We start from the raw sequence: 24,371 nt of genomic DNA on the forward strand, positions 1-24,371 counted from the left end.
CCATGACCAGCCGTGCAAAGAAATTGACAGGGGATCAAAGTTCATTCCCACAGTGAAAACACCAGTTTTAAATCCATGGTCTTGATGGTTCTTTGGACCCATCCTTGCTGTTTGTCACTATATGAACGTTTGCTAGATAGTTGTGTCTAGTGTCATATGTTGAGAATAAATGGAAGTCAAGCTGGCAGCCCGAGCCTCTGTGTGCCAGCCACAGGTCACAGGTTGATAGCTCTGGGCTTTGGGACCTATAGTGCCTAGCTCTACACTTTCAAAGTCAGAGATTTATTGCAGCTAGAGTTATATTTCTGAACTTTCAGTGCCCAGCCCCTCAGCTTTTAGCCACTCTGGGTAACTAGGCAGCACTCTGCAACAATTCCAGCAGCTTGGGCTAGCAGCTTTTTGCAGCCTCTTGCCTTCTGCAGTTTCTGGCTCTGCAGTCCTTTCTCTCCATAGTCTCCAGCTCTCCTTGGTATCTTGTCTTCTTAGCACATGCATAATGTCCATGTTTTCTCCTGAGCTCCCTGCTGCTCTCTGAACTCTTCCGCTGCCCTCTAGCTGCTGCTTCTGGCTGTGCCTGCAGCTGGCAGCCTGGAGAATTTTCTGCTCTTTGGAGCAGCCAGCTCATTCTGCTCGAGATACACCACAAGCAGGCAATGAAACCATTCAGAAAGGCCTTCCTGAGACCTAAGGCTGCAACACTAGCTGTCAAGGACGAAGGAGGTGCTACGATGTCTGGGATCTGCTGAGGGTGGCGTGGGGGGAGCTACCTGCAGTCTTGCAGACAAGGTCGCACAAGGGTTACCTGAAGCTGTCAAAAAACAGGATGAAGTCTCAGAGCCACCACAGCAATGAGGGAAGCCAAGTTTCCCAAAGCAAAGCTGTCATGACAGTTTCTGGGGCTAGCAAGAAGTCTCCGCTCAGCATCTCTGGCTGGACTGAAGTTTCTGTGAACAGCAGTGAGGTGTAAAACAGTTAGTGGTCACAATGACAAGCTGCACAATAAGTAGGTGTCTGAGAGCTGCCACACTCTGTTGCAGTTGCTACTACCCCAACACACCTTTGGGGGCAGCCGTGATTGTTGTCCGAGACTCAGGGACTATAGCCCCCAACAGCAGAAGGAAGTTACAGTTGGTTCCCAATCTTCTCTGATTTGGGACTACTCAGTCAGGCTCCTAGGCAGCAGCAGCTGCTGCTGCTGCCTGAAGGGCTTGACAGCTGTCAATTAAATTGCTAATCTTCTAGGCTATAACATCTTTAATCATTTAAAGGGACAAACACCTTAAAGAATAACTTTGACAAAGACCCAATATGAAATTGGCATAGTTCTCAAATAAACTTTGCCTAACAATAATTAAGTACCAGCTACATACCTTTAGGGAGGGTTGGGTATCCTGGTCTATCTTAATTGTGTGGTAGCACAAAAGAGTTTCATCCTTCCCGGGCAAAGCCAAACTGCTTTTCTAAGCATTTTTTTTTTTCTATTTTCACTCCCACTGGCAGTATAGAAAAAAAAAATTTAAAGTTCAGATCCTAATCAAACCCCACACTAAAAATTGTTGGGGTTTGTTGTTTGTTCCTTTGTTTTTGGGATAAGATCTCATTGTAGCACAGGTTGGCCTTGAATTCAGCTCACAGCTGGAGTTATTTTTTGCATGTTTATTTACTTTTATTCATGTGGGGTGTGTGCTGCTCCATGTGACTTATGGGGGAGTCAGTTCTCTCCTACTACCACATGGGTTCTTGGGATTGAACTCAGGATGTTGGCAGCGCAGGGTTTCAGGCTTGGTGGCAATCACCTTTACCCAGTGAGTCATCTCGCCTGCCCAACGGTCTTGTTTTGTTTTCTTCAATCAATCGGAGACATCAGTATTAACATGGGTACTTCCTTTACATTAGCCTGTTTGAGCCCTTTCTTTGTTTCTCTCGATTGGAATTCTTCATTTGTTTGCCTCTCTCCTCATGGTCCATTTTCAGGACCTTTTGTGTGCTGGGGGTTACTCCAGGGTCTTCACCAACACTAGAGAACTACTCTACTGAATTATATTCTCAGTTTTCCTTTAGCTATAGATTGTAAAAATTTCTTTCTATTATGTGCCTTGTCTTTTCATACTCATTTATATATTTTGAGGAAGTAGACTTCACTATTTATAAACAAAAAAGTTCACTAATGTAACCTAGGTTGGCTTCAAACTCCTGCTGCCTCAGCCTTCTGAGGGCTGGGATTACAGTGTATTGTTCGTTTGCTTGCTTGCTTGCTTGCTTGCTTGCTTGCTTGTTAGTTTTTGAACAAGGTCTCATGTTGCTCAGAGTGGCCATCAACTCACCATAGACTGGATTTATATATTTGAACCTCTAAATTCCTGATCCTCCTGCCTCCACAACTGAATTTAGGATTATGGACACAAATGCTATGTTCTGAAGTTCTATGAACCTTATCTTTACTTTTTTGTTTGGCTTGGTTTTGTCCCTTGAATTAAAACACAGGCCTTGGGCTGGAGAGATGGCTCAGAGGTTAAGAGCACCAACTGCTCTTCTAGAGGTCCTGAGTTCAATTCCCAGCAACCACATGGTGGCTCACAACCATCTGTAATGGAATCTGATGCCCTCTTCTGGTGTATCTAAAGACAGGAATGGTGGTACTCATATACATTAAATAAATAAATAAATCTTTAAAAAAAAAAAAAAACACAGGCCTCTAATCCCAGTTCTTGGGAGATATAAACAGGGTAATCAAGAGTTCAAGGTTATCTTGGCTACACAGTTTGAGACCAGCCTTGGGTACTTAAGACCCTATCTCAAATAAACAATCTTTTCTTCTCCAACTCAATTAAGCTATCCTCCAATATTAGTTTCTAGAAACTTTATTAATCTTATTGTTTATTAACTTAATAATTAGTAAACATTAATTTATTAAGCACTATAACATTAATTACTGTCCTGGACATTTAAACAATTTTAAAGATTTAGTCACTTATTTTTATGTGTACGGGAGTTTTGGCTTCGTGTATGTATGTATGTATGTATGTGCATGACATGTATACTTGGTGCTCATGAAGGTCAGAATGGGACACTATTCAAGGTTCTGATTGACTGGGTTGTGTCACATGCTCATCTATCTCGGACTGTTTTCATTGAGTATGAACTGTATACACTCCACAGGCTCATGTTTGCAACAGTCGGTCTCTATCGGGGATGCTATTCTGGGAACTGGAGGAAAGTTTAGGAAGTAGGCCATAGCTGCAGGAAGAAGGTCACTGGGAACTTACCTTTGAAGGCTACCCCTGGTCCCCAGTCTCTCCCCATCTCTGCTTCTGACCTATCACAAGGCAAGTAGCCACAAACTTTTATCAAATTGTGCCTCATTACCAGGTCAGAATCCATGAAAACACAGATTGCTGGTGAAAACTCTGAAACTCTGACTCCAAATAAGTCCTTTTCCTGTTTATGGCTAAGTAAAAGCAAGTTAATGATGGCTCATTTTAAAAATTTTAAAAGTTGTATATGTATAGATGTCTGTATATGTTTGCACACCACATGCATGCCTAATGCTGCCAGGGGCCAGAAGAGGTGTCAGATACTCTGGAACTGAACTTACAGCTAGTTCTGAGTTGCAATGTGAGCACTGTGGATCAAGCCTAGGTCCTCTGGAAAAGCAGCCAGTGCTGCTAACTGGAGAGCCATCTCTCCATCCCCTAATGAGTGTTGTTCAATGGCTATAGACAAAGCTGAAGTTGTGGGAAACGGTGGTGGAGCCTGACTGTAGATACCATGCAGTTGTGGACTAGAGAGCTGGGAGGTCGGCAGGAAGAATTCCCCATCAGCTCCAACTAGATGGAGCAGTTTCCCTCAGAACTTTTTTCCATTCGCCATTTGTCTGTTGCTCACAACTGTACAGCCAGTTGATGACATGCATCAGCTATCAGGGAATCCCTCTTCCCTTTGTGGTGCTGTCTTAGTGCAAATGAAACACTTTTTATCCACTTTTGTTATTGTTGTTGTTGTTGCTGCACAGCACGGCGCCAGGTTTGGTGACTCTGATGGCCAGCTGTGCTGCTCTTTCGATGGTTTTGAGTTCCTGGAGGAGACTCGGTGGTGAGTGATCTCAGCACGGGTAAGAATTGCTGCATGTCAGGAGCTCCACCAGCTTCTTGATGCTGTGAATCAGAAACTTCCAGAAACCAGTAGGCAGCATGTACCCAGTTTTCTTGTTTCATAACCAAATGTTGAGCATCAGAATCTGGCCCTTGAATCTCCATACATCCTGTTGTCATTACCTCTGAGTTTCTGTCACTTGCTGGCCCTTGAATCTCCATACATCCTGTTGTCATTACCTCTGAGTTTCCGTCAGTTGTACTTAACTCTGACATATCGGTCAGCAGGGTCAACTTCTGGGTCATCTTTTTGGTGATCTTGGGCTTTCTCAGAGCTCTGAGGGCAGCCATAACGTCTCACAGGAGATGGCAGCCACCTTATAGGCAGCTCTGGAAGTGGGAAGGAGAACTGCAGCAAACAGAATCCTTTTTGAACAATAGTTACAGTTTGTGCTATAATCGACAGAGCTTCAGGGATTAGAATAGAGGCAGCATATAAGGTACACGAGGAAATGGTAAACTCATAGATCCAAGAAGAGCTCTTTTTTTTTTTTTTTAAAGAAAGCAGTTAATGAATCAATAAGGAAAATATAATAAGCTTAAAAATGTTAAAAAAAAAAAAGTCAGGAAAATATTCAAAGAAATAAAAGTTCTTCTATTGGAAGTTGACAGAAACAATTTATGCCCTTTTACTGAATACCAAGTCACTAAAACAATGAAGATCAAATTTTCTTTCACAGAGACTAGGATGATTCAGGTATAGTGCTTGCCATGCAATTGGATTAAATCTCCAGAACCCATGTAAAGCTTCACAGTCCCTTCATCTGTAATCTCATTGCTGTTTTGGACAGATGGGAGGGAGGCAGAGAGTTCACAGACTAGCCGGACAGAAATAAAGGAACCTTACCTCAAAGTGAAAGGGGAAGACTGACTCCTGACTTTGTTCTCTGCCCTGCACAACCACACACACACACACACACACACACACACGTGTACACACCATATATTCAACAGAAACAAAACAAGAATACATATTAAAGGGCTAGGACCCTTTTTATCACAAAACAGGAAAAAGGAGAAGGAGGAGGAAGAAGAGGAGGAGGAGGTAGAAAAGGAGCAGTCAACAAACCCATGATAAAATTTCATTGCTTTTATCCTTTGAAACTTACCTAAACCTGTACACAATATACCAATAAGGGGGGGGGAGGGGAGACTTCTGAAACACAGTGTTTATTCATAGAAAGCCAAGGGCATGGGACTTGAAGGGAAAGTTTCAAATCCATCTCCCAGAGAACTGGAAAAGGGTGCATTTTTTGGATCAAGTTCTACCAACTCTAACTTGACTATCATGAGCCATACATCAGAAATGTTGCACGTAAGTCAACTGAAGGAAGTCAGTCATCAAGCAAAGTGGACTGGTGGGCCTGATGATACACCCTTATAAATCCAGCGCTCCAGGTGGAACTAGCAGCAGGACCTAAAGGTCAATTTCAGCAAGCCAAAGCAAGTCACAATACAAATACTTCTCCACTCCCGCCCCCGCCCCTGCCCCCCAAATCAATTGAGAAAGTGAGTGCTAAGGGCCTGTTAAATCTTTAAAAGATTAGATTACATCCAGTCAATTTAGACAGGAGCTTTTTTATTCAGAGGTGCTTTAAAAAATGACCATAAAGAGGCCCAAAACATGGATCCGTGATTTAGAGTACATGTTGCTTTTGCAGAGGACCTGGGCTGGATTCCCAGCACCCACATGGTGACTCTACCACCATCCATGACTCTAGTTCAGGGGATCCGTGGGCACCAGACACGCGCGTGTGGGGCACATAATTCATACATATAAAAATTAATCTAACACCATCAAAAAGAAATGTAACAGAAAACTTGATTCGGAAAGACTGGGGAAAGACGGAAAACGCAAATTCCTGAAGGACACAGCCTGGACTCTTGTCTTGGCTTGCCCGCTTCCCTAGCTGTAAAACAGTGATAATAACGCTGGTCCCAGCTACCTCAAAGGGCGGTTTTGGCATTCAGACAGAAGCCATGTATTTAACTGTGTTTTGAAAACTGTAGGGCACTCCATAAACATAAGTCGTTTTTGTTACTGCCTCGCTGTAATTATCGCAAAATCACAAACAAGGGCTGTTTATGGAAGAGATCTGGCTCTCCCATGGGGGGCGTTGTGAATTCCATCAGCTTAGTTCTTTGTTGTTGAAACTTTTCAGTATCTTTTTTTTTCTCAAATACTAGGTAACTAGCAAAGTACTACCTATAAAAGTACCAAGAGGACAAAATAGTTTAAGAAATTCTTAAAAAGAAGCCACAGAAACGCAAAGTCCGGCCAGGAAGGAATTTTCCTCCGGCTCGCAGTTCTTTTTGAGGCAAGCATTTTATGGCAACACCCGGTGGGTGGCGGCTGCCCAGAGGAAACGAAATCAGTGGAACTGGCCTTCCCCTTCGTAATGATGATCATTCCATTTAAATATAAAGAATAATACGCTACAATTCCAGGAGCTGTGCAGGATGCTGCAACAAGTACCCAGCGCCCTTTCGCACCTCCCTCGGGCAGATTTAGCCAGAAGAATGCGCGCGCACTCGCCTCTTGGACCGAGCCCCTGGGAACGCGCCTCCCTAGCGTGCCCCTCCTCCCCCAGCCAGGCGCGCCGACGTTGGGTCACGTGACGGAGGCGCGCCGACAGCGGGGGCGGGCGGGGCCGTCCGGCTCCGCAGAGCGGCGCAGGCGCGCCAGGGCCGCGCCGAGGCGAGCCCCTCCTGCTCCCTGTCGGAGTCAAAATGGCGACGGGGGGAACCTGGAGTAGTCCCGGAGCTTAAACCACTGACAGGAGAGGGGAGGGCGGCGGCGGCGGCGGCGGCGGCTGGAGGAGAATGGCCGCGGGGGCTGGCGCCAGTGTGGACGGCGGCGCTGGGGGCGGCGGCGGCGGAGGCGACGGCAGCGGTCCCAGCAGCAGTCGCGGCGGGAGGAGCCTCCGAGGTGAGTGTCCCTCGGTGTCTGAGGGCTGAGGAGCCGTCTCGCCGTCCGGCGCGGCGCGGCGCGGCCCGGGGCGTCCGGCTGTGGAAGGGGCGGTGGTTGGGCGTGGTGGCGCCTTCGCTGAGGCCGGGACGCCGCGGGGGTTGCTGAGGCGCTGGCCAGCCCGGCCGGCCGTCTAGGGCCCAGCGCGCCGGCGCGGGACGGGCCGGTCCCGGCGCTCGGAGGGGCGGGCCGGACAGCGCGCCGCCGACCGGGCCGTGACCGAGGCGCGGCGCTCGGGGCCGGAGGGCGCGCATCCCACGCACCCCCCCCCACCCCGGCCCGGGTGGCTGCCCGGACGGGCTCCTAAGCCCCGGGCTTCGAGGGGCGGGACCCGCCGCACCCTGCGCTCGGGAACCCGCTCCCGGCGCAGACTCCTGTTTACGAGGTGCGGGGCCGCGGGTGGGCGTGAGGCCGCGGGGAGGGCCAGAGCTTGGGGAGGAGCAGGCCTGGGGAGGGCCACTCCCCGCCGGGCGAAGTGAGATCGTCCAGGGTGAGTGCTCTGGGAGGCGAGAAACTGGCGTTGAGCTTTGACAGGTAGGTGGGGAGACAATACCGAGCGGGCGTCTGATGGAGACGCGGAGGCTGAGCTCCCTGGAGTACTTGGCGAAAGGCGTGCCTCCTTCTCTCCTGCTCCGCTGTCTACTCCCTTCCGCGCACTCACACTCACTCCCTCTCACACTCTAGGGTGAGAACTTTCTCACCGTCTTAGGAGAAACTCCGAGGAGTGTTGTAGCTGCTTTGAACCACCACAGCGCCTCTCACATACCAGCACGCATAATAAGCACTCTGGAGTAGGCCTAATTTACAGAGCAGTCTTGGCTCGCTTTCCCAGGGCACTGTTTCCTCAGCTCCAACATCTTACTGTGCCGAGCAAGGAAGGAGCGGTTTTGCAGCAAACCTTATCTTTCGTCTCTGAGTAGCGTCGATGTCTCACGCATTACTCACATTGTCTTCTTTGTAAGTCTGGAAGAGAGACTTGAAGTTATATGAACCGTACACCCTTAATAGCAGCTGTGACTAGACTTGTCTTGGAAATTGTGGAGTCAGAAAAACCTTCAGAGGTTTGGCGTGTTTTAAAGTAGGGGAAATGGACAAAGAAAGGTGCGTCGCCATTGGGTCTTGTCTTAGCTGGGGAGGAGTAAGATCTAAACTAGGATGTAGGCTTCTGTAGGTGAGCCACTCCTGCACTACTGTTTGTGGATTGCGTTCACCACCACTGTTCATCTCAATCACTAGGCCTTTGCACAAATAAAAGTTGAAAGCAGAACCGAGCATCTCTCTCTGAACCTAGCAGCTACCTCAAAATAACTGCTAAAGAGGCCAGCCCACCCAACACCATATTTAATCAAAATTGAGTAACATTTCATTTGAAGTTTTCTTAGGTCCATAACTAGATTTTCATCAAATGGTAGCCCGGCCCACTTTTGCATGGATTGGTTCATTCTGTAAGGCCTAACTCCTATTAGTGCTCTGCGTGCCAACATGGTTAGCATCTGAGTTCTTTCTATCGGGCTCTAACCTTAGGTTTCAGACACATGGGTTTTCCAGGGTATACTGCCTAGTCCCCTTCTCTCCTTTTGTTGGGCTTGGAATTTTATATATGTGTCACAGATCAACTTTCAGAAATACAGTAGAATCAAGTGATAATGTTTTCATATTTTAGTCATATTTAGGGATGCTCAGATTATGCAAGACTGTTGAGGTCTGCTTTGTGTTTTCATTATTCCAGACCTAGGAGGTGGGAGTCAAGAAATGCAATATATAATAGACTTTGCCTCAAGGTTCTTACTGGAAAAAGATGCACTCACATGAGTCTAGAAGCCAATCTAGTGAGTTCTACTAATGTAGAGAATGCTGTGGGAGGTCAAGGTAGAGGGAGTTCTCACTGGGCCTTGGGAGTTTAAATAACTTCCTGGACACTTGGAACTGGCCAATGAGTGTTTATATTTACAGAGAGTTTGGAGCAGTTACTTTGTGACCGGGGTGGGGGGTGGGAGTGGAAATAAAAAGCAAGTGTATAAACTGAAGAATAGTGCTAGGGAAAGGGAATAGAAGGAGACAAGCAGAGAGAGTTTCTCCTCTCAGGAGGATATTTTCCATGGGGGACATTAGGTAGCCAGAAGGCTGTCTCTATAGAAGGATTTGAGTGCTAAATTAAAATTTAAAGTTTTCTTTTGTGCAAGTTATAACAAACCTTTAAAGGTGTTTGTTACAAGCTGTCATCCACAGGTTGAGTTAAAATAAAGCAAGAATAAAATGAGCCAAGAAGACTGTAGCTAGCCATTTTATTACCTGACTCAAGAGATGATATCTTAAACTAGGATCATCTCTTTGCTTCCCAGATACTAAGATTACAGATTTGTGCAACCACACCCAACAAAGTTTATCTCAAAATATTTTTCTGAACTGCTGGAAATCAGATCTAAGGATGTTCTACCACTGAGCTAGGTAAGGTAAAGTCAGTAAGCAGGTATGTGTGTGTCTATACGTCTGTACACTTATTGAGGTAAAATATATGTAATAAAATTTACCATTTTAACTATTGAAAACTGTACAATTCTATACCTGTTTACACTGTTGTACAATCATCATTGCTATCTGCTGAATTAGTGTTTAAATTGTGTGTGTGTGTATATATATATATATATATATATATATATATTTTACTTTTTATGCATTGGTGTTTTGCCTACATGTATGTCTGTGTGAGATCTTCAACTTACAGAAAGTTATGAGCTGCCATGTAGGTGCTGGGAATTGCACCTCTAGAGGAGTAGTCAGTGCTCTTAACCTCTTAACCATCTCTTGCACCCACTATTTTATTTTAATTTTACTTTGTGTGTGATTATCTCTGTGTGTTCACAGAGATGTGAGTACAAATGCTTGTGGAGGCTAGATGGCTCTGGAATGTAGAGTCACAGGCAGTTAGGAGCACCTGATATGGATACTAAGAATTGAACTCAGGTCCTTTGGAAGAGGCTATTGGTTAAGATATGGCTCTTAACCACCGAGCCATCTGTCTCTCCAGCTCCCCCTGCCCCCCCCCCCCCAAAAAAAAGTTATTTTTACTAGATTTTATTTTTTGTTACTGCATGTACATGCATGCTGCCAAAGATCACAGGTGAATGTCAGAGGACTATTATAGGAGTTGATTCTCTCCTTCTACTCTGTGGGTTTCCAGGGATGGAACTCAGGTCCACCAGCTTGTGCAGCAGATAGCTTTACATGATGGATGCTGTTGCTGGCCACATAGTCAGAATTCATTTTTCCCCTAGTGCTGAGATTTGAACTGAGGGTTCCATGCATGTTAAGTTTGGTTTCTGAGACAAAGTGATACAGCCTCATCTGAGGAATTGAATTTTTTCATCTAAACTGAAAATTTGTACTCTTTAAACACTAACATGATTAGCCTCAGCAACTGAAATCTGTTATTCTACTGTCTATGGCCTTAACTAGGTAGAAGTACAATCATAGAATCTAAAACATAGTATTTCTTTTGTGACTGGCTTTATGGTCCATTAATGTTGTACAGTATCAGAATTTCCTTTTTAAAGCTGAAAAACTCATTCTAAGTGTATACATGTTGCATCTTCATCTGTCCATGGACACCTGAGTTGCCTCCGTCTTTTGACCACTATGTAAAATACTGCTCTGAACATGGTAAAAATGACCTGTTCAAGACAAGCCAAAGGAAATTTGGATTTTTTTTTCGGGGGTGGGGGTCGAGACAAGGTTTTTCTTGTGTAGCCCTGGCTGTCCTGGAACTCACTCTGTAGACCAGGCTGGCCTCGAACTCAGAAATCCACCTGCCTCTGCCTCCAAGTGCTGGGATTAAAGGCGTGCGCCACCACCGCCCGGCCCAAAGGAAGTTTATGTTCCCACCAGTGATGCACAAAGATTGTGTTCTGGGGTGTGAAAGGTTCTCCTCCTCTTATACGTCATTCTAAAGAGTGTATATGGTTATTATTGTGTTTTAACATGCATTTACTTAGTGGTTAGTGATGAATATCTTTTCCTGTATTTGTTGGCATTTTGTCACCTCATCCGTCCCTTTGGGTTTTTTGAGAGGGGTCTTGATGCACAGGCTAGCATCAAAATGCTTAGCTTTCCTAGTTCTGGAGTTGTATGCATAGACTACCGTGTCCAACTCCTTTGCCTATTTCTTAAATGAAAAGTTCCGTTTGGTTGTTGAGTTGTAGGAGTTCTTTGGCTTTTCTGAATATTGATCTCCTATCAGATGTGATTTTTGTAAAATTAGATTTTGTGTGTGCATGCGTACGTGTTTGGAGGTCAAAGAACAACTTAGCAGGAAGTGTTTCTCCTTTCATCTTGTAGTTGGGGATATGGGGGAGATTGAATTCAAACCCAGGTCAGGCTTGACACCTACAACAAAATCCAAATGTTTTCTACTTATCTATGCTGCCTTTTCTTCCTTTGATATGAAAAAAAAAATTGCTTATTGGTTTTTTGAGACCTAGCCTTACTGTGTGGTCAGGTTGGCCTTTGAACTAGGGACCTTCTTTCTGTAACTGAAGCTGTGAGGTTGCAGGCATGTACCACCACACCCAGCAAGAACTTTAAAAAAAAGTAATTTTTTTTTTTTCTGTGATGTTGGGACAAAATCCCAACTTCAGCCACTACTTCAGCTACACCTCTAGTCTACCAAAAAGTTTTTTAACTATGTTGAAGTCCTGTTTACCTCGTTTTTCTTTTTGTTGTTTGCACTTTTGGAGTCGTATGGAAATCCTTGCCAAATCCGGTGTCATAAAGGTTTTCTCCTTTTGTTTTCTATTGAGAGTTTTATAGTTGTAGATACTCTATTTACCTTTTTAAGTACAAGTTTTCCCAGTTAAGTTCAGTTTTCCCAATACTGTTTGTTTAAAAATACTGTCTGACTCAATGGCTTTGGCACCTTAATGGAAATCATTTGAGGAATTGGTTATGTAGTGAAGTTGTAGTGACTATGCTTCGCATGTATGAGGAAGGAGAAGGAGGGAGGGAGGGAGGGAGCGAGGAGCAAAATACAATAATCCCTAAGTGCTAGGTTTTGTTTGGGGCTCTCTGTAGGTCTCTTTGTATTGGCACCAGGCTATTTAATAACTACTTTTTAGTTAAGATTTGAATCAATGAACATGAGACCTCTGCACTTTTTAATGATTGTTTTGTAGTGAGATCCTTTGAGATACCATAGAACTTCTAAAATGGATTTCTCTAATAAAAACTACTGGGATTTTGTTCTATTAAATAATGAAAATTGCTTTGGGTAGTATTGACCTTTTAGCACTTATTTATTGTATGGGTATATGATTCTGTGTATGAGATTTTGAGTGCACATGTTTGCTGATGCTCTTGTGCAGCTAGCTGTAGGACTCATGTCTCTCCTTCCCACTTAAGTGGGTTCTGGTTAAGTCTAATGTTGTAGATCTTAGAGGGAAAGTTTTTAGTCTTTTACCACTGAGTCAGTGTCTGTCTGTCTGTCTGTCTGTCTGTCTCTCTCTCTCTCTCTCTCTCTCTCTCATGCGCATACATGAAGAGAGAGAAGGAAACAGGGTCTTGTTAGCACAAGTTTTTTGTGTACAGCATTTATTATGTTGAGATAGTTATCTTACATTCTGAATTTATTGAGTATTTTAGCTAGGTTTTTTTGTTGTTGTTTTTCGTTTTTTTAAATGTGAGTTCTGTAAGAGTTTCTAGCCTGGTAAATGAGAAAATTGTGGTGATGTTGACAGAATGATATGGCAATATGGCTTAATACACATACTTATTTTTGTTCTGAGCCAGGGTCTTGCTATGTACGCCAGGCTGGCCTGGAACTCTCAGCATAGTCCATCTGACCTTTAACTAATGAAGTACCCCTACCTCAGCTTCCCAAGTACTGTGTGAATAGGTGCAAACCACTATATTAGGCTTATTTGTGAAACATTTAAAAACATTTTATATGTATTTATGCTGTTAAAAAAACTGACTTTGGACATCAAACCTCTCTTTACAGCCTGACTGCTGTTTATAGTCTTTTGATTTTGTTATTTTTGATGGTATCACACTATGTTACCCAGGCTGTTTTTGAACTCACAGGTACAAGTGATCTTACTGTTTCAGCCTCCTCAGCAGCTGAGACTCTAATGCACACCACTGTACCAGACTCTAATAACTTTGCGATATCAAATAAGTTACCTAATTTGTTTGAAGGTTAATTTTCTCTTATAAAAGAAATAAGGACCAGCAAGATGGCATAGCAGGTAAAGACACTTGCTAAGCCTGATGGCTTTTGAGTCTAATTCCTGAGACCCACACAGTGGAAGAAGAGAACCGACTCCCACAGCTGTCCTCTGACCTAAACATGTATTCTGACAGTCAGGAGTGCACACACACATTTAACAAGAAAAAAGAAAAAATAGTGCTGGGTGTCTTTTCCATTTCTCTCCTCACCTGTAGGACTGTTGTGGAGTAGCTGCCACCTGAGGCTGGGCCACTTTCCCCCTACTCTCCCCACCTATCTCTGGCTATTTTTTATTTTTAACTTATTTTATTATTTTAATTATACGGGGGGGGGGTAGGATGGGAGCAGGAATATGTGCACATGAATGCAGGCACCTGCAGAGACCAGAGGTGTCAGATTCCGCTGGAGCTGCAGGTGTTTGAGAGCTTCCTACAAGTACTTACTCACTAAGCTATCTCTCCAGCCCTTGACTATTCTTGATAATACTTCCACAGCCATACTCCTAGAAAGCCTAATTGTAGTAACTTTTCTACTTTAAAAAAAAAATCAATTAACTTCATCTTGTCTTATGAGCTAAAGGCCAGACTCAAAAAAAGAGTGCAGAATGTGTCCAATCTTACATTTCCCATCACTCCAGTTGAACCAAGCTGTTTCTTATTTCCTATCCTTCCATCTGTGGTTTTTATGTGTTTATCCAAGTGCTTGGAGTTTCCTTATTCTTTGTCATCAACTCTGTTAGTTGCCCATCCTATCTCCATTCCTGACAAATCTGCTTTTATTCTTAAATATAGGGCACTTAGAGATAATTCATTACCAACTCCAGGGTTAGGTTTTGGTTAGTCTAAGCCAATGAGTTACATTCCCTTGTAAACTGTTACCTGTCCCAGTTAGGTTGACCTGAAGGAGACAGACTATTTCTGGGGAAAAATGGTTCTTCTTTTTCATCTTCAAGACCAAGAGAACATGAGGCCCCTGTTGCTGTTGGCAGTTGTCCTGTAACCATAGGGGATAAAACATTTCCTGAAGATATCAGATCAGAGGTAGGAGTCAGAGTTCTTGGTTATATTAGTTATATCATGCTCTGGGCCTTCCCTACTACAGGGTTTCTTGTAATAGATACATTTCTTACTGTTTCCTTATGTAAGCATGTATATGGGTGTTTTGACTATATGTTTTGTACTGTGTATCTGCACAGGCCAGAAGAGGGCTTTGCATCCTCTGGAACTGGCATTGATTAGCTGCCATGTGGGTGCTGAGAACGAAGTCTGGCTCCTCTGGAAAAGTGGCAAGTGCTCTTAACCAGTGAGCCACCTCTTCAATCACAAATTTCTTATTTAAACAAGCTCTTTGGAATTAAAAATGTACTGGTTGGTACATTTAGTCTCAAGGTCTAGTTATTTTATCTTTACCAACAATTGTCTTCTTTATTGACACTTTAGACCTCTCCCATCCATATCACAACATATTGTAATCACTCACTTGATGTGTCTGACTGTAAATCAAAGTATATAAACTGTGACATGTCTGTTCATGATAGATATCCAGCAAGTGACCTTGGGATAAAATAACATGATGACTCTATAATTGTTGCATAAGCAAGTTTAAAATAAATGTAAGGTGTGTTATGATCTTAACACACCTTAAGTCAAATTAAAATGAAAAATTTAGAGTAGCGATTGTTTGCTGGCTTCCCCACAAAACAAAACAAAACAGGGTTTCTCTGTATATCCCTGGCTGTACTGGAACTTGCTTTATAGGCCAGGCTAGCTTCAAACTCTGAGATTTGCTTGCCTTTGTTTTCTGAGTGCTGAAGTGCTGCAATTAAAGGTATGCACCATCACCACCTAGTGATGATTCTTAATTATCAACTGGAATTTAGTTTTTGAGAGAGGTCACTCTATAATTGAGGTTAGTCTTGAACTCACAGGAATCCTTTTGCCGTAGTCCCCTAAGTGCTGGAATTAACTATGTGAGCTACTATGCCTGATTAGATAGAAAATGTGGATCATGGGACTAGAGAGATGGCTCAGATAAAAGCAAGTACAGAGGACCAGAGTTTTGTTTCCCAGCAACCAAATCAAGACAGCTTATTACCACCTGTAACTCTAGCTCCTGAGACCTGATGTCCTCTTCTGGTCTCTGCAAGCACCCACATTCACATGCATACATCCACACACATATACACGCATATACATATTCATTTAAAAATAAAATAAATCTTGGGGGTGGGGGGGAAGAAGTCATTTGTTTTGTCTCTTTTTCAAAAAGAAAATATGGTCTCATCTTGTCATAGTCCCTTATGGAAGGAGCAATATTAAATTGTACTTTTACAGTGCTGTTCTTTCCTTTTTAAGTGGGAAACATATGCTAAAAGTAACTGCAAATATATTGTATGTGCATGTGTGTGTCCAGTGTCTGCACACATGCATGTGTATGAAGCCCATGTTCCATAGGAGTCATCTACCTTGTTTTTTGAGACAGTCTTTCATCAGTTGGGATCTCAGCAGATAAGTTAGATTAGTTGGTCATTCAGTGCTGAGCATACACGTATCTCTGCCTCTTTAGTGCTGGGATTACAAGCACCAATGGCTTTTAAAAAAAAAAAAAATGGGTCTGGAGAGTGAAGTCAGGTCCTTTCTGACTAGTACATTTCCCCAGTCTTTATTGTGTCTTTTTTTTTTTTTTTTTAATGGTTTTTAAAAGCTATAACATTTATATATACTTACGGGGTATGATATAATGTTTTAATTTTCATATATATTGGATAATACATGTTTTGAAAATTGTACTTCGGTCTGTTCTGATGGCTAACCAAGAGTAATGACAGTATCCTGCATTGTTTCAGAAACATCTGGGTTTAACTAGCCAGCATCTAACAGGGAGGTGTCTTATACCTGGCACTATGAGTTTCATTTCATCAACTCTGGTTTCTGGGACGAACATTATATACCTGTGGAGGGTACCTCTATCCAATATTGTTGAGCTTATAAAGTAGATTCCTGTAGTTGCCCCTTCTCATCTCTATCCTTCCACTTACCTCCCTGGCATACCTTTATTCTCCTAGTATTTTCCCTTTTCTATATTATGCCCAGTATGTTCCATTCCCACTCCCTCCCTCTAATGACCCCTTTGAATTTTTTGGCTTTATACTAGCACATAGTAATGTTAAATCATACTACTCTAAAAATGTGTAGCTAGGATCCACATATGAGAGAGAATAGGCAGTGCTTGTTTTTCTGGGCCATTGTTACCTCAGTCAGTATATTTTCTAGTTTCATCCATTTTCCTGCAGAGCTCATTCTTTACTGCAGAATAAAATTCCATTATGTATATGTGCCACATTTTAATTACCAATTCATTAGTTGATGGAAATCTGGTTCCACTTCCTTACTTTTGTGACTAGCAGTCCAATGAACATGGAAGTGCGGGGATTTCTTATTGTAGAGTATAGAGTCCTTGGTATTTTATGATTTATGTATTGGTTTATATGTGTGTGTCAAGGTCAGAGGGCAACTTGCTGGAGTCAGTTCTTTCTTTCTACCATGTAGATCTTGGGAATCAAACTTAAGCTGTCAGGCATGGTAGCAAGTGGCTTTACCTGCTGAGCCATCTTGTTAGCCTCTTACTCATTCTTGAAAAAGAAAAGGCCAGTCACTTAATTCAAGCAGTAGTATTAGTATTATTTGTATGCTATGAATCCCACGTCATCTTCCACAACACCTTGCTAAAAATTGAACTTTGGGCCTCACACATGCCAGATAAGCATTATACCACTGAGCTAAATTCCCAGCCCACTATTATTTTTAAAACAAAAAACAAAAGCAAAGGAGCTGGAGAGATGGTTCAGAAGTTAAAAAAGTAGTGACTGCTCTTGCAGAGGACCCAGGTTCGGTTCTCAGCATCCATATGGCAGCTCACAATCATCTAGAACTCCAGTTCCCATCCTCTTTTGCCTTCCACAGGCTCCTGCATGCATGTTGTGCACATAACATACATACACTCAGGAACACAACATACACACACTGAAAATAATAAATAAGTGTTAACAAACAAACCCCTTTTTTCACTCTATTGGTGTGTGTATGTTTGTGCGCATACATGCACACATGTACAGTGCCAATTATTGATCACCTAGGTCACATCCTGTTTCTCTGCATTTCCTTCCCAAATCACTTTTGTCTCCTCAGCATCTGTGTTTTGTCCTTCCTTGGGTCTTCACATGCTTTCTCTGCTATTTGGAGCATTATTTCAGCATGTCTTTCTTTTCTGTCTCTTTAAAAATAAAGTTCATACTTTTAACTGTTGATCCTACATTATCAACTCAGATGTCACTTTAACAACCTTATAAAGCAGACTTTTTCATTATCATCAAGAAGAAGATAAAAACTTTGCTCAAGATTGTACAGTTTATAAATGTTATAAATGGCAGAGCTGGGTCCAAATTCAGGCAGCTTGGCTCCAGAGTTCTTCATTTTCACTAATACACACTACCCTTGCAGTATAGTTGCCTGTTAATTGCTATGTTCTGCTGGACATTAAGCACCTTTGGAGCAAAAATTATGCTCTTTTTGTTCATTTTATGTCCCTAAGTGCTCAGCGCTTAGATATCCAGAAAAATGTTTAGTTGAAAGAAAATTCTTCTACTTGGTTTTGATAATTCTAGGGTTTAATCCAAGGCCTCACATACAAGCTAGGCAAATGCCTCTTACCATTAGATCTGGATGCATGTGTATATGTGTGTGTGGATATATACACAGAGACATACTTACATGTGTAGCCAAAAATTATATTTAATTTAAGAGCAGAGAGGGTCTTGGATGGGGAGTGACCTGGGTTGAGACAGTATCTTCCTCTGAAGGCCAGATTGGTTTCAAACTCTGAAGCTGAGGATGACCTTGAACTTCTGATTCTCCTGCTTCTACTTCCTAGTGCTAGCATATATCATATCTGGTTTATGTGGTGTTAGGCTCATATCCGGGGCTTTGTGCAACACTCTGCCTACTAAGCTATATCTTCAGTTCTCTACTAATCTTTTTAATGGATATAATTTCTGTATGCATGTAGAATTCTTTTTTAAAAATGTATCTCATATTTAGTTTGTGTGTGTGGAGGGGGTGGGTACTGGGAATCAAACCAGAGCCTTCTGTAATGCTAGACAAACACTACCACTAAGCTTTACCTAAAAGAACAATGATATCATCATTCTTTTTCTTTAGTTCTTCCTGTTTCACCTCTTTACCAGCCTTTATATATTGCCATTCATATTCCTATTTTTAAAAGATTTATTTTAATTATATCTGTGTGTAGGTATGTGCACATGTGTGCTGGTGCCTTTGGAGGTCAGGGACATCAGATCTGGAGCTGGTACAGGTGGTTGTGAGCCACCTGACATGGGTCCTGGATCAAAACCTCAGTCCTCTACAAGAGCAATACACATTTTTAACTACCCAGCTGAGCCATCCCTCTAGCCCCATCATATTTATATTTTAAAAGTACGTTTTATTTCAATAACAATATGAGATCTGTCATCTTAAAATTTTAAGTGTATGATGCATTGATTTAGGTACATTGTTGTACTGTAGATTTCTAGAGCTTAATTTCCTTGGTTATCTGAAACTTTATTCCTCTTGACTAGTAAACTTCAATTCTTTTAGTCCACCACTAATAGGCATTGTGAGTCTGTGAATTTAACTAGTATAGATGGTCACTAGTCATCTGGGTAGTGGCCAAACCTAGATTGATGCCTTACATAAATGAGTTTATACAATATTTTTGTGAGTATGCATGTTTTTTTTTTTTCTTTTTGTTGTTGTTGTTTCGAGACAGGGTTTCTCTGTATAGCCCTGGTTGTCCTGGAACTCACTCTGTAGACCAGGCTGGCCTCGAACTCAGAAATCCACCTGCCTCTGCATCCCAAGTGCTGGGATTAAAGGCCTGCGCCACCACTGCCAGGCTTAATTTTTTTTTTTACATGATGTATCACTTCATTTATAATGTCTTCAAGATTCATCTGTGCTGCCAAATGATTCCTTCTTTAAGGCCAAATAGTATTCCACTTTATATGTGTACTACATTTTCTTTGTCATTTATCTGTTGATGGACATTCAAGTTGTTTACACATCTTGGTTCTTAGAATACTTATCATTACCCCAAGTTTTCTCAATACTTTCATTTGCTACTGAAAAGAAAAATGAAAAGTAACACATCAAGATTTCCTCTTACTGAAAAATTTTGAAAGCCAGATCAAATTACCATAATTACTGCACTGTAACTGTTTGGTGTACATCTCTTAAATTCACTTTCACCCCACAGCCTGCAGAACACTGAGGCTTATTGACACTTATTTGGGTCAAATCAAAAGCTAGAAATACGTTGAAGTGTTTTCATTTACATTCAAACTACACAGTTACTGGTGACAAGGTAGGAAGAGGTCCTAAGAGCACAGAGTTGGGGGAGTTACTAGAAGAGAGAGCTACATCATAGAACTTAGCATATGTATCTTATTCAAAATTAACTCTGTTAAGTTTTTTCATAGTGTAGAGTAGCTTTCTCAGCTTGGTATATGAAATTCCAGCAGGAAAGAAAGTATAAGATCTATGCCAAAGTCACCCCTTTGTCATACCATTACATGTTTTTGCATCCTTGGGAAGAGCCTCTAAGAATTGCAGTTATATCTGAAGGTTTCCCTTGGTTTCTCTCTTCTCTATAAGACCATAGTTGTTTTCTTTCAAGCCGGGAATAACTGCTGCTTACGAGATCTGAATTTTGATACTGCTGTCTCTATACAGATACAAATGTTCACTCCTGTCTGCCTGTAAGGAATAATTACTACCTCTGATCTCCCACAGGATCCTTTTACTTCTGTCCAGGGCCCAGGGCAGAGCTTCCAGTAGAGGGGTAGGAAACTCCTCTCTAAGGCTGAGAGGTTATGAAGGTCCTTTATTAACATTTTCAGTGGAAGCTTGCTGAATTCTCGGTAATTTTCTTTGTAGGAAAAATCGGGGGTCAAAGTGGGCTTTAAGCATCTGTGATACACTGGTCAAAACTTCAAGAAGTTATTCTAGAGTAGTCTATAGAAAAAGTAGGTTGTCTTGAAAATTTTTAAACCTTCTCCAGCAAGTGGTAGTGGTGCATGAGCCTGATACTTATTCATAAGCTGACCTCTGTCTATGTCTTTATTTCTTAGAAAGGCTGCCTTTCTCTAATTCCATGCCATAATTTTTCTGTCTTTCTTTCTGTATTCATTGTACCCTGTGTGTCATTTTTGTATATGAAATTGGTCTTCTGTTTTTTTTTTTTCTAATCCCCAACATTACCTGGCTACGTGGTACCTGAGTACATAGTTGGTATTTATGTCATTATCACAAGGAGACACAAGGAATTAGTAAAGAGCAGAGGAAGGAAAATTGAAGGAAATTAAAAGCGAAAGGTGGAATTCTTCATATGTGCTCCTATCTCCCCAGTTTTCTGTAAGTCTTTCCTGATTGCAGTTTCCATCTCTAAGCACCTCATTTATTAATAAGTATTCATTACCAGCCAGGCATTCTTGAAGGTCCTTGGCATATATAGTTAATGAAGTAAAACACAGTTCTAATCCTGTGGGGACATAGTCTGCTGAGGGCTTAGACAGTGATATTCCCTTACAGAGAAAGAAGCACTGCAATTGAAGTCTGTGTAAATTTCCTGGCAGCATAGGAGAGAGATGCTCTCCCAGTTTTAAGTGAACTTCATTCAAATGCCATTTCTTCGCTGTAGCCTGTTCTGGCTCCACCCAACCTGATTTATGTTTTCCTTACTTTTCCTTATTTCCTCAACCCCAGCACTTAGTGCCTGTTCATTTTTCTCTGCCCCTTCACAGAATAGTTTCAAGGTCTCAGCTGAAACATCCCAATTTCTTTTAAAAAACTGTTTTAAGATAAGGACTCTCATTGTAGTCCACACTGGCTTTGAGCTCACATGATAAGCTGCTTCCCAAAGTTTCAACTTCCCAAAGTGTACACCACTATTCCTGGCTAAAACAGCTTTGTACCTGAAGACCAGCTCAATACTTATCTCAAAACAAGATAGTCTGAAGTTGGAGAGCTGAGGGAGATAGTTAGAAGAAGACATTTCATGGTACACCATGGTGTTTCTGCATTAGGACCCTCAAAACCAACATAATACAACTCTTACATGGCCAAGAATTATTAGAACAAGGATACAAAGGGAAAAGGATCATGGGGCACAGTTCCAAGGAAGACAAACGAAGGCTGCCTTGAGTCTTCTAGAGGAGACATGCAGGACATATTTCATCCTGCCAGTGTGGAAATGTGGCTGTACATGTGAAGTGTTGTCTCTTACAGAAGTTGATTAGATACATAGTGCACAGAGTTTTTATTGAGGTCTGGTCACAGAGGCCTTTTGACTTTACTTCTGCCTAAATTCTAGGTTCACAAGAGGAAAGCAGCAATTTAGTATGTATCATATTGCTACCCCAAACTATTGACGGTCTGTGAATCAACCTGTCAAAAGGTTAGGGGATGGAGAGAACACATGACCCCCATACTCAAATATTGCCAGGGCTAACCTGTAAACAAGCTTTTTTTGGAAATAATAGACTGAATGAAGCCTGCTATCTGTTTTCACTGAGCAGTACTTTTTATTTTTAAATCTTTTTTGGTTTTTCAAGACAGTGTAGCCCTAGCTGTTGCTGTCCTGGAACTCACTCTGTAGACCAGGCTAGCCTCTAACTCAGAAATTGAAATCCACCTGCCTCCACCTCCCAAGTGCTGGGATTAAAGGCATGTACCACCACTGCCTGACCTTAAATCAGTTTTCATGTTTGTTATTTTCTTTCAAAAAATATCAACATTAAATTAGTGCTACTGATTTTCATAGTGTAATTGAAAGTATCTTCCATGGAACACTGTCTATAGCTTCTTACTGGGCTTTTCTAGAAAGGTTTGTACCATTAAGTATTGGAAAGGCTTGCTCTTTGAGGGCTCCAGTCCTTTGCAGGATGTGCACCACCTGGTTTTACTGCCTTGCCTGCATTCTACCTGTCTGCTCTCTATTACCCACTTCGCTTAATGTGTACAGCTGTTTACTCTGCCCTAATTCTCCATTACTACCACTCTGTCAGTAGTTCGTCACTACCCATTCTTTCCCATTGTAGCCTGTACTTTTCATGGCATTGGTCCCATTTTTTTTAACTTAATGTAATTATTTGTTTAGATTTCTGTTTTTCCTCACTCAAACTTACAAGCATTAAAACCTAACACTGTGTACTCTATACTTAATATTTAGATATTATGTAATGTGTAGGTCTCCAAAACTGACCAATAGTTCCCAAACTAATTATATTTTGTAGTAGGATGCACTTAATAGTAATATAAATACTAAAATAGTTTATGATATGTAATGTGTACAGTATAAACAGGAGATGAGATTTACAACTAGAAATTTGTACTTTCTATTTTTTTAGGAATTTATTTTTAATTATGTGTATGTGTGTGTATCTTTATGTGAGAATGTGCCTATGAGTGCAGGTACCTGTGGAGCCAGAGGTATTTGATCCTCTAGAACTGGAGTTACAGGTAGTTATAAGCTGGTTGGCATGGGTGCTAGAAATCAATAACAGATCCTCTGCTCTGAGCCATTTCTGTATTCTTTATTCTGAACTCTTATTTGAAGTTATTTTTCAGTAAAATAGTCTGTTGGTATGCTTATACTGGAAACAATGGAGAGAGAAACACACAATTTTGAAATAAATGACTTAGTCTAAATTTGGTGAACCACTTTGGTATAGAAGAGGAGGAGGAGGAGGAAAATGCCTTGTTTTGACTCTGGTTGTTTATGGTGTTTCTTTAAAAAGATACTTGCATAAAGTGTTAGGTTTCTTCCCTACCATGTATCTCAAACATAGCCTATTTTAAATCCTCTATGTGTTAATCCTTTTTGTAGACTAGATGTGGTGGTACATGCCTGTAATCCCAGCACTCAGAAAGTACAGCAAAAATCATGAGTGCAAGAACTTCAAAGGATATTGACAGAATTAGAAGTATGTAAACACTCTGACAAAAACCCTAATAGTTTTAAAAGATCCATTTGTATATTCTCACATACATACATACAGACACAACATGCATAAAACATACATGTATTTTATGTTTATGAGTGTTTGGCTGCATGTATATATGAACATCATATGTATGCATTGCCTATAGAAGGGAGAAGAGGACATCTGATCCCTTCAAACTGAAGTTATTGATGGTTGTAAGCCACCATGAGGGTGCTGGACCTAGGTCATCTGGAATAGCAAGCACATGCTTTTAATCACTGAGCCATTTGTGTAGCACCTCTTGACATTTTAACATCAACATAGAATACTGCAAATTAATAACAAGAACAACTGAATTGAAAAATGGGCAAGGAGGGCCAGAAGGATCCCTATTACACACAAACCAGGGCATGCTCACTCCCACACACAGGCAGAAATAAATAAATATTTTTAGATGGGCAAAGAGCATAAAGCAACAGGGGAGTTAATAAGAATATTGAGAGATTAAGATATATATATATATATATAGATAGATAGATAGATATATGTATATATATGCATATATACATGTGTGTATACACACACATACATACATACACACACACACACACATATATATATATATATATATATATATATATAGAGAGAGAGAGAGAGAGAGAATATAAAGATAGCAGCATATCAGCAGACTCATTTTTTTCTTACTCAGAGTGTAAAGGTTAAGAATTAGTTTAGCATTTTGGACATTTTCTTGGAAAGTTATTAGAAGTCTAAGTTGCATCTTTTCTGATAATATATCTCCAAATTACTTTTCCCCCATCTTCCTTCCCTCTCCTTTTTTCTTTCCTTTTTCTTTCCCTCCCTGCTCCCTCCCTCCCTCCCTTCCTTCCTTCCTTCCTTCCTTCCTTCCTTCCTTCCTTCCTTCCTTCCAACACAATCTTACTGTAGCTCTGGCTAGTTCTGTGGCCTATATAGACGAGCCTTGAGCATACC

The 24,371-nt window shown here is 41.6% G+C and overlaps 1 protein-coding gene across 1 annotated transcript in view; it reads left to right on the forward strand.

Moving 5' to 3' along the window:
• Positions 1-7,632: 7,632 nt before the first annotated feature.
• The window catches only part of Btbd7 (BTB domain containing 7), an 85,456-nt gene continuing 68,717 nt past the window's right edge, over positions 7,633-24,371 (forward strand). The window contains 1 exon segment of the mRNA XM_076921341.1: positions 7,633-7,653. The gene's annotated coding sequence lies outside the window, so the exon portion shown is untranslated.

Source organism: Arvicanthis niloticus, chromosome 23 (genome assembly GCF_011762505.2).
Source record: "Arvicanthis niloticus isolate mArvNil1 chromosome 23, mArvNil1.pat.X, whole genome shotgun sequence".
NCBI classification, from domain to species: Eukaryota; Metazoa; Chordata; class Mammalia; order Rodentia; family Muridae; genus Arvicanthis; species Arvicanthis niloticus.